Genomic DNA, 14,838 nt, shown 5'->3' on the forward strand with positions numbered 1-14,838 from the left:
AACAACCGATATGGCCCACAGCGAGTCAGGTAGAAAAATCTAACTAGACTGATACTTTATCAAAGCTCTCAGTGTGGCATCAACAGGAAATGGCGGCCCAAATGGTAGCACTAACCAGAGACTGTCACAGCTGCTTATACTAATGAGAAGGTGTTTGAGAAGGGGATTGGTAAACTCAAAGGCATGAAGAATTGAATTGAACGAAGCAGCAACACCAAGATTCTACAAAATGCATCCAGTGTCTTACACACTACGCCCTAGTGTGGATGCTGAACTGCAGAGCTTGGAGGCACCTGGAAATCTCTCCAAGGTTGAGTGGAGCAATTGGGAAAATGCCCATTTTCCTGGTGGTCAAGAAAGGGAAGGCATATTGGGGATTTCAACATGAGCATCAACACAATGCTGCGTACTGTGCAGTATCCCCTGCCACAAATAGAAGACATTTTTGCATCTTTGGCAGGTAGGGAGAGGTTATCAAGGATTGACTTGTCACAATTTTATCTGCAAATGGAGATTAAGCAGTCAAGCAGGAAGTTCCACACAATCAGCACTAATGAGAGACTGTTCCAGTATAATTGTCTCGTCTTTGGCGTTGCATCAGCTCCAGCAGTTTGGCAAAGAGCAATAGACCAAGTGCTCTCAGGATTTCCCAGGAACACAGTGTTACCTTGATGACATCGTTGTCACTGGCAAGAATGATGAAGAGCACCTCCAGACCTTGGTAAAGTGCTTACCAGGCTAAGTGAGTATGGTCTGTGTGCAAAGAGAGAGAAAAGTGAGTTTTTCAAGTATAAAATCTCATATTGTGGACATGTCATTGACAAGCATGGCTTACAAAGTCACAAGAGAAGATTGAAGCAGTGCTGCAGGCACCCAGACCAGAAAACGTGTCACAACTCAGGTCATACTTGAGCCTTGTAAACTACTACCACCGATTTCTTGCAAACATTGCGACACTGCTGCATCCATTGAATGTACTGTTACAGACAGGAGCAAAGTGGGAATGGTTAGAAAATGTGAAAGAGCATTCAAGGAAACAAACAGACTAATAACATCAGAAGAACTACTCACCCAATATGACCCATTAACCATATAACCATATAACAATTACAGCATGGAAACAGGCCAACTTGGCCCTTCAAGTCTGTGCCGAACTCTTACCCTATCCTAGTCCCACCGACCTGCACTTAGCCCATAACTCTCCATTCCTTTGCTGTCCATATATCTATCCAATTTGGCTTTAAACAACAACATAGAACCTACCTCAACCACTTCTGCTGGAAGTTCATTCCACACAGCTACCATTCTCTGAGTAAAGAAGTTCCCCTTCATGTTACCCCTAAACCTTTGTCCTCTAATTCTCAACCCATGTCCTCTTGTTTGAATCTTCCCCACTCTCAATGGAAAAAGTCTAACCGCATCAACTCTATCAATCCCCCTCATAATTTTAAACACCTCTATCAAGTCCCCCCTCAACCTTCTATGCTCCAAAGAATAAAGACCTAACTTGTTCAACCTTTCCCTGTAACTTAGGAGATGAAACCCAGGAAACATTTTAGTAAACCTCCTCTGTACTCTCCCAATTTTGTTGACATCTTTCCTATAATTCGGTGACCAGAACTGTACACAATACTCCAGATTTGACCTTACCAATGCCTTATACAAATTCAACATTACATCCCAACTCCTATACTCAATGCTCTGATTAATAAAGGCCAGCAAACCAAAAGCTTTCTTCATGACCCTATCCACATGAGATTCCATCTTCAGGGAACTATGCACCGTTATTCCTAGATCCCTTTGTTCTAAGCATTCTTTAATGCCCTACCATTTACCATGTATGGCCTATTTTGATTAGTTCTACCAAAATGTAGCACCTCACATTTTTCAGCATTAAACTCCATCTGCCATCTTTCAGCCCACCCTTCTAACTGGCCTAAATCTCTCTGCAAGTTTTGAACACCTACTTCATCATCCACAACGCCACCTATCTTAGTATCATCTGCATACTTACTAATCCAATTTACCACCCCATCATCCAGATCAAATTTGTAAAGAGATAGCAGATATTTGTAGTAAGCACAAATTTGCTCCTCCAGTTCTCGGTCCCCATTAGGTGGTCCATAATACACCCCTATAAGCGTCACAACACCTTTCCTATTCCTCAATTCCACCCAAATAGCCTCCCTAGATGAGTCCACTAATCTATCCTGCCAGAGCACCACTGTTATATAATCTCTGACAAGCAATGTAACACCTCCCCCTCTTACCCCTCCTATTCTATCACACCTGAAGCAACAAAATCCTGGAATATTTAGTTGTCAATCACATCCCTCCTGCAACCACGTTTCACTAATAGCTACAACATCGTATTTCCAGGTATCTATCCATGCTCTAAGCTCATCCACCTTTCTTACAATGCTCCTAGCATTAAAATAGATGCATTTAAGAAACTCTCTATCTCCCACTCTCTGATAATCCTTAAATGAGCAAACAACCTAGTTATCTTCTTCTCCTTTCTCATTCCTGCCCATCAGACTGCATGCAATGCATCCCATAGGGCATTGGAGCTATTCTGTCACACATTATGACAGGTGAATCTGAACACCCAATTGCGCTTGCTTCAAGTTCACTGACAAGCACAGAATGCAACTATCCACAGGTCGACCAAAAGGCTCCTAGTCTAGTATGGCGAATAAAGAAGTTCTCTGGACAACAGCTTACACCAGTGACAGACCACCAGCCACTTGCATCCATTTTCTATCCCAGGAAGGGAATTCCAGTGATGACTGCTACTCGGTTACAATGTTGAGCACTACTCCTAGGAGGCCACTCTTATGACATAGAGTTCAAGGGTACCAAGCAACACAGTCTTGTCATGTCTTCCACTGTTGGCAACTGAAGAAGAAAAGTCTTCATACTGTGACCCAGCAGAAGTGTTCCACACTGCATTAGTGGACCAGTTGCCAGTAACAAATTCTGAAATACAAAGGGAAACAAGGAATGATCTAACATTGTCAAAAGTATGAAACCACAATGCAAGGATGGCCAGCTCATTGTAACCCTATGTTTCTAGAGTTCTCAGCAAGACAAGGCCAACCTTTTGTATGTCGGAATGCTGATGTGTGGATCTCATATTGTGGTCCCCTCTAAACAGCACACCAGAGAAAACCTGCATGGAGGACAGTCATGATGAAGTTACTCATCTGGAGCTACATATGATGGCTGGGAATAGATAAACAGATTGAAGGCTCGGCTGAAACTTGCCAAAAAGTTCAAACTGCACCCCCACAGGCACAATTACACCCATGGGAGTGGGCATCATCATCATGGCAAAGAGTATGTATTGACTTTGCTGAGTCATTCATGGACTCCATGTTTCTGATTGCTGTGGGTGCTCATTCGAAGAGGCCGGAGGTTATACCAATGAAGTCAACTATCTCAGCAAAGGCTGTTTCCTCCCTGAGGACTATTTTCACTAGAAACAGCTTACCAGAACATACAGTGAGTGTGGCAACAGACCACAATACACGTCAGAAGAATTCTGACTGTTCATGAAGAAAAATGGTATCAGACAGTTCAAGTCAGCTCCTCACCACCCAGCAATGGATGGGTTAATTGAAAGGTTTATCCAAACCTTCAAGAAGTCCATTAAAGCGATGGACGAGGAGGACATTTCTCAACAGCCCAAAGTAGACAACTTCTAGAATATTGGAACTCTGTTCTTGTGACGACAAATCAAACACCCACAATGCTGTTCATGAACAGGAATCTGAGATCTCGTATAAATCTCCTGAAACCAGATCTACAGAGGGAAGTGCAGAATAAACAGTTCAATCAGTTGCCAAGTGAAGCAGCAAAAAGCTTCGAGATTGGACAGGAAGTCGTACCACTTGATAACCGAGCAGTCAAGTGGACACCCAGTAGGATAGCTACAAGAACTGGACCACTGATGTACACAGTGGATGTTGGAGATCAATAATGGAGACATCATGTGGATTAGATTCTGGATGCTCAACCAAAGAATGCACCTGAGTCAACTGCATCCAACAAGATGGATACATTATAGTCACCGGACTTACCGCTCAGTGATGATGTCACTGACAGCAACGTGACACGGGAAACCAAGAACGTTGTCTCAGACAAGACACCTACCTAACCTGATACCACTCCATAGGTACAGAGGCACTATCCTATAACAAGCAGAGCACCACCCAAAAGTCTGAATCTTTAGAACTGTAAAGTTAGTTATGGACTGTTATTATGAAAGCATGCTCATTTGGAATATGGGCTTATGAAAGAGAAATTGAATGTTTTGTACAAATACAGTTCATGTGGCATTAATCTGAAGAGGGAAGAAGTGTAATCTATGGATCTATTTTTTTTTACAGCAACGACCCCTACCCTTAGCAGAACATATTGATCTATTTTCTGTGCATGCGCTGTTGTCTATGCATGCACATTGTTCTCTCTCCAGCTGCCATGTGAATACGCCAGCTAAAGCTGTCTCCCACATCCGTGCTTTTATTTAATTGATATGTAGTTGTGCACAGACACAACAGTAAGAATTATCAGTTAAATTAATAGACTGTACAATATAAAGAAAGCTAATATCTATCTTTATCTTCCATGTGCAAGTCTACATAAAGTAGTATGATTGTCAGTAAACCATGAACATCAATGTGTCTCTATCAGCAAAGGAAAGGAACCAATAAAGTACGTTGTTACCAGTACAGTTGGCTTTATATGATGATACTTTCTTTGTGAAACAAATGAGAAATTGATTGAAGTGATAAATGGCAAAACACTCTCTGATGCTTGGGCATTGTGCATGAATTGTACTGGCAGATAAAGAAAGATAGTAAAGGACTTGGCTTGAAGTTTTAGGAAGAGTAGCATTAATGACATGGCATTATCCCAAACTGGATTAAGAACAGAAACGACTCTTCGCCTCCCATGATAGTGTTTTTGATGGCTAGCTAGTCAGCTTTGGGTTGTGTGCATGAGATAGTGTCAATCCACACAAAAACCACTGTATGATTAACTCAGCACCTTTACAGAATTAACAGACAATGATAAAAATTTATTAGCTAATAATCTTCCACTTACGTGAACTTGGGCATGGTACATGGACTAATGGGTCAGTGAAGGAGCACATGAAAATGGTTTACAATGCTCAGGGCCGAAAGGTAAATCACTGGTATAAGTGACCATAGTACAAACATCAATTGAGTTAGATATGGGGAAATATAACGTTAGGATTTAACCTGGAGCCAACACATGATTCCACTAGGTGTATCTTGCTTTTTGAGAGTCATTCGAGAAATCAATTCACTGACTTCACTGTAAAATATTTTGGAACAATAATCTCTTTATCTGTATGATGCAAGCAGTGTTCTGTCAGTTTTGAATATTGTAAAAAAAAACTTTATCCAAGTGTTGGACCCTTACTTGCATTAGCAGAAGACCAAACATATATTTCAGGCAGGATCCCTAAGCACCTTTGTAGGAGTATCTACAAAATAAGCTTCCAGCACTGACAGAGTGCAAAGTAACTCTCCTAGAGTCAGGGTGCTTAGAATCATTAGCATCCACTTGTTTTTGTGTTATAAAATATCAACCGTTTTACAAATATTTATTAGTCTGGACTTTCCAATTAAAGAATATATCAGAAGCTTTTAAATATCTACCAAAGGTTTCTAAAGAATTTTAAAAACAAATCATTCTTGAAATTGAAGAGAAAAGGAAGGAACTGAGGACAACTAAGAATAATGTTGTGAAAATTTTAAATGTAAATGGTTCAAAGTTCAAAGTTCACAGTGAATGCATTATCAAAGTACATATATGCCACCATATTCAACCCTGAGATTTATTTTCTTCCAGGCATACACAATAAATCCATGATAGAATAATAATCATAAAGATTATTACCTTTGGTTCAAGAGCCTGACATTTGAGAGGTAATAACTATTCCTGAACCTGGTGTTGTGAGTCCCGAGGTTCCTATATTTTCTTCCTGATGGCAGCAGAGAGAAGAGAGCATGTCCTGGATGGTGGGGCCCCTGATGATGGATGCTGCTTTCCTGCAACAACGTTTCATATAGATTTGCTGAATGGAGGGAAAGGCTTTACCTGTGATGAATTGGACCGTATCCACTACTTTTTGAGGATTTTCCATTCAAGGGCATTGGTGTTTCCATACCAGTCTGTGATGCAGCCAGTCAATATACTCTCCACTACACATCTATAGAAGTTGGTCAAAGTTTTAGATGTCATGCTGAATCTTTGCAAACTCCTAAGGAAGTAGAAGTGCTGCCACTCTTTCTTCATAATTGCATTTGTGTTCTGGGCCAGGATAGGTCCTCCAAAATAATAACACCAAGGATTTTCAAGTTGTTGATCCTCTCCAACTCTGATCCTCTGATGAGGTCTGGCTAATGGACCTCTGGTTTCCTCCTCCTGAAGTGCTGAATAATCAGCGCTTGGAGACATTGAGTAAAAGGTAGTTGTTATGGCACCACTCAGCCAGATCTTGAAAAATTGTCATCAAAGTCTTACTCTTTATAATACCATTTCATATAGATTTCTTCAATGATGGGAAAGGCTTTACCTGTTCAGTAAATCTGTTTAACAGTTAAAACGTAATTTAAACAATACTTATTGTAGAGTCATTTCAACTATAGATTTTGATGCAATAGTGGCAAAAGCAATCCAAATAAAAGACTTTGTTCATTATCCTTATGCAGCAACAAAGTGTTCACAAGGAAAGAAGACTGAAAAAATACAATCAGTAGATGAGTGGATGATTGAAGTGATTGCAAAAATGAAAACAAATTTTGAAATGTGCAAAAACATTTTCCACCTCTGTGGCTAAAACCCGACAGGAGTATCATAATGTTAGAATTTTGATTAGGCAAACTGAACATTCCTGACATTATTAAATCATTTAAAATACAGTGTGAGATTTGGTCCTGTATTGGAAATTCAATGAAGGTGGTAGGGGAAACAATACACATCGTCATAAATGACAACAGACCGGAATGAAAGAAATGTTATTAGCTAAGCCAAAGATGTGGCCGGTGAAAGCCAGAGGATTGTAAAACGTGAGTGGAAACAAAAAAAAAGGAAGCTGTAAATTTTAACAGGCATAGCATTTGTAGACCAGGGTTCTAGGGCAAATGACGGTTTGTACACCAAAATCCTCTGTTCAATGGCTAATAAAGTGAATCTTCAGTATGAGATGAGTGCAAAGAAGGGTGATTCAGCAGCCACCTACCAGCATAATTTGGGGGCTGTGGTGAAAGACCAGCTGGGCATGTATTCCTATTCATGAATCCGATCTGAATGGGTCTTGTGTGAGTGACATCAATAAATGCACTTGCAAGTGGAGAAAGAAGATTTTATTGCTCAGCTGGCAACAGTCCAAGGGGAAGGAGGTCAAGGGGAAGTTAACTCTGGTAAATAAGGCATCTGTCACCTGCCTTATATACCAGTGCCTGGCTGCTTCTTAAATTTGGCACATACCCCCTGGTGTTTTGTAAGGACTCAACAACACAGACATTCAAAAATGTCACAGGCATTTCTTTTGGAGAACCTTTGAGTGTCTTTCTCAAGATGCTTATTTTCCATGACCTTCTACCCAGGAAGAACTGGGAGGCACCTTCCTCTATAGAGTTGAATTGTAGGTAAGGACGGGTGTGTTGTGATTGGTGAGTGTACTTTCTCAAGCCACCTCTGAGACCCATAAGGAAAATAAGGGTAAATGAATTAATTGTTTGATCTGGAGATAATCCTCATTGAGGGATCAGAAGTGGAGAGAGTGAGCAATTTCAAGTTCCTGGGTGTCAACATCTCTGAAAATCTAACCTGCAGCTATAAAGAAGACAAGACAACAGCTATATTTCATTAGGAGTTTGACAAGATTTGGTTTGTCACCTAAAACACTCAAAAACTTCTACAGATGTCCTGTGCAGAGCACTCTGATTGGCTGCATCACTGTTTGGTATGGGAGGGGGATACTGCACAGGATTGAAAAAAGCTACAGGAGATTGTAAAATTAGTCAGCTCCCTCATGGGTACTAGCCTCCATAGTATCCAAGACATCTTCGAGGAGCGGTGCCTCAGAAAGGCAACGTCCATTATTAAGGACCCCCATCACCCAGTACATGCTGTTTTCTCACTGTTACCATCAGGAAGGAAGTACAGAAGCCTGAAGGCACACACTCAGCGATTCAGGAACAGCTTCTTCCCCTCTGCCATCTGATTCCTAAATGGACATTGGACCCATGAATACTACCTCACTTTTTAGAAGTTATTTCTGTTTTTGCACTACTATTTTTAGTTTAGCCATTTAATATACTCATATATACCTACTATAATTCCTTTATTCTTTTTCTATATTTATCAGGTATTGCATTATACTGCTGCCACTAAGTTAAAAATATCATGACGTATGCAGTGATGTTAAACCTGATTCTGATCTTTCACTTCTTTTCCTGAAAACTGCAGGCTGAGAAGTGCACCCACCTTTGTAATTGTTGCAACTTAAACATAAGGAAAATAAAGGTAGATCAATAAATCCTTTGGTCTGGAGATAATGAGAATACAATAAAAGCTCTCACATCAATGTTTTGCAGCTAAAGTGATCCAGAAGATTTCATCACATTGAACAAGCATGAAGTAACAATCATAATTTCTGAAATGCTAAGCATAATGACATATGGATAAGCCCTCCATGCTACAGATAATTCTGACAACAATTTGTCAGAATGGCATAGAGATTTTAATACAAAAATGATAAATTCTGATGTACCTTACAGGAACATCATCAAAAGGAATTTGATGCCAACATGCTCAGGAGATATGAGTAGAGATGACCAAAACTTAGTCAAAGAGTAAGGTTTTAAGGAAGATTCAAGGTGAAAAGAAAGGTTTAGCAAGGGATATTCCATAGCTCTGAGTCTTGGTTGGTGAAAACATAAATATCAATAGAAAACTGATTAAAATTAAGGATTTTCTAGAGACTAGGAACTGAAGCAGCTCAGATGTGTTTGAGTACAGTAAAGTAAGTAAAGGCATCTGTTAGTCTTGTGAAACTATGGATCTGCGCCTGGAAAGTCTTCACTCTCCAGGGCGCAGGCCAGGGCAAGGTTGTATGGAAGATTGGCAGTTGCCCATGCTGCAAGTCTCCCCTCTCCACGACACCAATGTTGTCTAAGGGAAGGGCATTAGGACCCGTACAGCTTGGCACCAGTGTGGTCGCAGAGCACTGTGTGATTAAGTGCCTTGCTCAAGGACACAACACATTGCCTCGGCTGGGGCTCGAACTCACGACCTTCAGATCGCTGGTCGAACACCTTAACCACTTGGCCATGTGCCCACACACTAGTGCCTCATTAATTCACAAGTGTGAGCCCGTGAAGGGAGTTCAAAACAAAGATTACCACTGAAGACTACTGTTGGGTAGCAGACACAAGAATGATGAGTGAATGTGTTGGTGTGAGCTTCAAACGGAAGATTGGAGAAGGGATGTGAATTTTAAAATGATGAGGGATCAGGAATTGTTCTTTTGATAAGCAAGGTTCTTTCTCCTTCTGTCCTTTCTCTTAAAGTCTACCTAGGCAGAAGGTGAAAGAATCTTTAACAATCTTTATGGGGAACAAGGGAAGGGAATAGGGGTTCTCAGTCTGTTACGCCTCAGGAAACTGGGTACACTTGCATTCCTGATTCTGTCACTGTCCACTTCACTGCAGTAAATTCAGAATACTTATGTCACCTTACAGCAATTGTATAAGATAATTTTAAAATAGATACATTAAAAAGATAGTAGCCCAGATTTCTATTTTCTTTGGAAAAAAATGACCTTGGAATGCAATCAGAGACTTGCTTACAGTTGTTAAAATGTGCAGTGTTCACTGCAAAACACACAAAATGCTGGAGGAACTTAGCCGGTCAGGCAACATTGATGGAAGTGAACAAATGATGTTTTCTGGCCAAGACCCTTCTTCTGGACATAATTATCACTATTGGCAATGTTTACTATTAGCAATGTTGATGTCTTACACATGGAGACATACATATGCACACCATAGCAGCCAGCCATATACAGACAATGTGTAGACGTGTGGCAAATATTTGTTCTTGCAAGTGAAAAGTGGAAATCTGAAGCTAAAACAGAAAATACTAGAAACACTCAGGTTAGGCTGCATCTGTGGAAAGAGAAAGTTAACAATTCACGTCCCAGCCTGAGATTTTCCAGCATTTTCTGATTTTGTTTCACAATACAGGATTTACTTGTTAGAGATAGCCTGAGCAAATACCAGCCCATTGAGAGTAGATGGCAGAAGCCAGAAGCAGATTGATCCAGTTCAAGTAACAGTCATATCCCTCACATCACCCAAACAACAACCCCATTGAAAAAAGTTGTGCACTTGGTACATTCACACCCTTTGATAAAGCCCACTGCATTCAACACGAGGACTTAAACAAAGTGTCTGCAGTTTATTCCAGGGTGCTTTACAAGCTGCAGCAATTCAGACAGTTAGTAACATGATTTAATCCCTAAAGAATGACATCCTTAAAGTGACAATCATTGCTCACAACTAACACTGTACTCATCCTTACTTGAGCCCAACCTGAACCAATTTTGACTTGAACACATTAATTTGCAAGACCCTGTTCCAAACCTCAAGGTTATAGCTACCCAAACTTCACCTCAGACTACTTCCAACTCACAGCCTGAGTCCTCCCTTCTCCATGACCATGATCTACAATACAAACAACCAATAGTCCACCTGTTTTACTCAACTTGCTCTGCAGTGGCACAAAAGCACAGCGATGGCCTTTGAATGTACTAAGCACTTCAGGCTTGTTCTATACACAAGGCATCCTGGACTTTATTTAGAGTAGAATTCTGCAGAAGGCTTTGGGAATTACTTTTATTGGCCAAGTGTGCACTGTAGATTCCACAAGCTGAAAAATAGCTGGACCAATCTCTCCAAATCTTCACACACTGAGAGTAATCCTTCATTAGTAGCCAGAAAAGGTCAAAACTCCAGTTAGCACAGCACTGATTTAATAAATTCTTTACTTACAGCAGTACACTATCAGGGATTTATGTGCATCAGTTAGAGAGACCTCTTGACATTCCATCAAACTGAACATAACATCTTCAGAACTCATTAAGCTCTGCATCCATATTCCAATTTCAAAGAAAACCTTTGAATTTCTACACCCAGCAGTTAAAGCAGTTAGCTTTTCCCTGATTGCAAAGGCAATGCTTTGAAAATAACAAGGGCTAGAAATACAAATGCTATTGGGTGGGGACATTAGTTCTTTGACTTCTTAGAGTGAATATTCTATCACATAACATTCAGATTAAGAGCAAGCTTAGACCACTTGGGCCTTTGTACCTGCTCTACTCTGCAATTAGATCATAAATTATGATCTAATTGCAACTTTATTTGCATTCTTGTTTCCGCTGGATAACTTTTCATCCCCTTGTTCATCAATTATCTAAGATAATCAATAGTCAAGCCAACGCTGACAGTACCTCCTTCAGCTAAATTGTGCATTCGTTAGGTGCTCTGTTGTATGACATGGGTGATCACGGTCTTTGCATGACCATGATTGTTCTTGGCAAATTCTTATACAGAAGTAATTTGCCATTGCCTTCTTCTGGGCAGTGACTTTCCAAGATAGGTGAGCCCAGCCATTAACAATACTCTTCAGAGATTGTCTGGCATCAGTGGTCGCATAACCAGGAATTGCGATACGCACTAGCTGCTCATACGACCATCCACCACCTGCTGCAGTGACTTCAGGTGACCCTGACCAGAGGGGCTAAGCAGTTGCTACACCTTTCCCAAAGGTGACCTGCGGGCTAGTGGAGGGAAAGAGTGCCCTACATCTCCTTTGGTAGAGATGTACCTCCACCCTGCCAGCCTGCTAAAGCATTTCCCTTTTAATTAACAGAAGCAGATATCAAACCTCCAACTAAATCCTCTTCCATGAATTTGTGCACAATTCACAGATTTTTAGGTGATAAAGTAAGGAGTGTTGCACTTTGTTTGACATCATTATGGCTTTCCAGCAGTTTCCCTGCATTGGAAGCCAGTGCTCTATCTGACTTGATCAGATTTTAAACTGCTTTGCCTATAACAAATAAACACATAATGATATGCAAAGAAATTTTTAGCCCGACGGTTTGCCAATTGCAATTTGTTCAAGATCCTCTTAATTTTGAAAAAGCAACTTAAGTACATGATAATGTCTTGTGCTGGATCACTGCCAAAACCCTAGACTTGAACTGTAATGACAAACTTCACTGATATTGCCATTTAAGTAAGAGTCAAGGTCCAAATTGACTTGCTGGTGAACAAGATTTGCTGTAATTATTTGTGAAGGGCTTTCACAAATAATTGTGCTGGATTGCCTAAAGGTTATCTTGCAGGTTGAGTTGGTGGTGAGGAAGGCAAATATAAAAGCAAGGATTTAATGTTGAGGCTTTATAATGCACTAGTGAGGCCTCAATTGGAGTATTGTAAACAGTTTTGGGCCCCTTATCTAAGAAACGATGTGCCGACATTGGAAAGGGTCCAGAAGAGAATGACTCTGCAATGAAAAGACTAATGTAGGAGGATCAACTGATGGCTCTGGACCTGCACTTGCTGGAGATTAGAACAATGAGGAGGGATCTCATCAAAACCTATTGAATATTGAAAGTCCTCGATAGAGTGGATACGGAGAGCGTGTTTCTTATAGTGAGTGCGTCTATGACCAGAGGGCACTGCTTCAGAACAGAAGGTTGTCGATGCAGAATGGAGATGAAGGTGGGGAATCTGTGAAATTTATAGCACTCATTAATAACGTGGTGGTGTGATGATGTATGCCATTCACATACTTTTACATATAACCTCCAACTTAATACAGAATACATCTCAACTTATATACTGTATACACACACACATCCCTTATTCAGGCCTAAAAATTTAATGGATTTGGAAGATTTTTTACTCTTGTGGGATAACATCTTCCCTGAGAAGGAGGATAACTCTGCTTGCCAGGTGAGACTTGCGGCTGCAAAACAATCTCAGGTTCTGGTGCCTCCTCCCTGGTGGTTGCGGGAGTTGACTCTGGGACTGCAGGAAGTGCTTCTGACAGCTCTGGACACCCTTTCTTCTCTAACAACTGACTCTGCTCTACACAACTGATTGATGTGTCTTCTTCATCAGACACAATTTCCACTGTGCAGGAGAGTGGTCCAGTTCTATCCACAACCTTTCCAGGCACCCACTTTTAATCACCTCTGTTGTGCCTCTCTAGGTTTGCTTGTCCAGGACTGAAACATCCAACTTCCTTGTTTGAGGACCCCTTAATTTGTCTCAGCTGTTTGTCCTGCATGCTCCTTCTGAGATTGGGTCTGAGGAGATCCAAGCGTGAGCACAAGGGATGACTCAGGAACAGCATAGCTGTTGAGTCATTGGTTATGGAGTGTATTACATTGCAATATGTAAGTGTTAGTGTGGTATGTTCTGCTGACATTGCTCACAGTGCGTTCTTTAGACTCTGGACAAAATTTCCACCAAGCCATTTGTCACTGGGTGGTACAGTACAGACCTAATTATGTCTTATTCTATTCATTTTCAGGAATGACTGAAACTGTTTTGCAACAAACAGCATTTTGGAACACCAGTCCTTGAGAAGAGGCTTCTCAATACATGAGCAGCGTGTGAGGCTGTAGCGGAGGCTATTGGGAACACTTCTGGCCACTGTGTAGCTGCAGCCACTATTACCAAAAAATATGTGTCCATGTGTGGTCCGGCAAGATACACATGAATTGTCTGCAGGACATTCCCAGGATGTAGAAGCATTGCAATTAGCTCCTGCTTTGTGATGGCAAACTGCTCTATCTGCTGATCTGTCTTAGGCCATCAGATGCAGCTTCGAGCCAATGCTTTCATTTTGAGTACACCTAGATGACTGGCTCTTCTAACACTTTAGCTGTCAGAGAGTACAACAACTCTCAACCCCAACATCAGGCATCCTACGGTAAGGACAGGTTCAATCCAGCACTGGTGAAAAAGGGAGAACTGCAATTTCTGTTGCACATTCCAGCCATTATAGGTGGCTATGTAGACTTGAGACAGTGTGGGGACTTTTCTTGTTTCCGTTTTGATCATAATGTGTGAGTACAGTGTCTGACATCACCACTTCCATTACCTTTTGGAAAGCCACCTCACATTGCTTTGTGGAACACAGCAGCCAGGTTTGGCAGGAACTTGTTATAATAATTGACAAATCTTAAAAAGGACAACAACTGCAATATTTCCTTTCGCCTTGGGGCATTCACCGTTGCTTGAATTTTCTCAGCACACTTGTGTAAATCTTATGTGTCAATGTTGTGACCACAGCAAATGATGCTCGGTTTAAAGAATTTACACTTGATACATCGTGCTCTTGGCCATAATATTTTAATATTTTAATGTTATCTTGAGGTTTTGGAGACGTTCCTTGTCATCCTTATCAGTAACAATGATGTCAACCAGGTAACATGGTGTGCTTGGAGAGCCTTGTAGTACCTGGTCCATAGCTTTCTGCTAGAGTGCAGGTGCAGGTGCAGATGTTACTTCAAAAATAGGCCTGTTATGGCGATAAAGCCTCTTGTGAGTGTTAATGGTGAGAAACACTTTGAACTCTTTTTCCACCTCTGTCTGTAGGTAGGCCTCAGCTAAGTCCACTTTGCTGTAGTGTTCCCCTCTGGAGAAGTTTACAAAGGTATTTTCTATTTGGGGCAGAAGTTATTGATCTACCTTCAGTACTGGGTTGATGCTGACCTTC

The sequence above is a fragment of the Mobula birostris genome, chromosome 1 (assembly GCF_030028105.1).
Source record: "Mobula birostris isolate sMobBir1 chromosome 1, sMobBir1.hap1, whole genome shotgun sequence".
Classification (NCBI taxonomy): Eukaryota; Metazoa; Chordata; class Chondrichthyes; order Myliobatiformes; family Myliobatidae; genus Mobula; species Mobula birostris.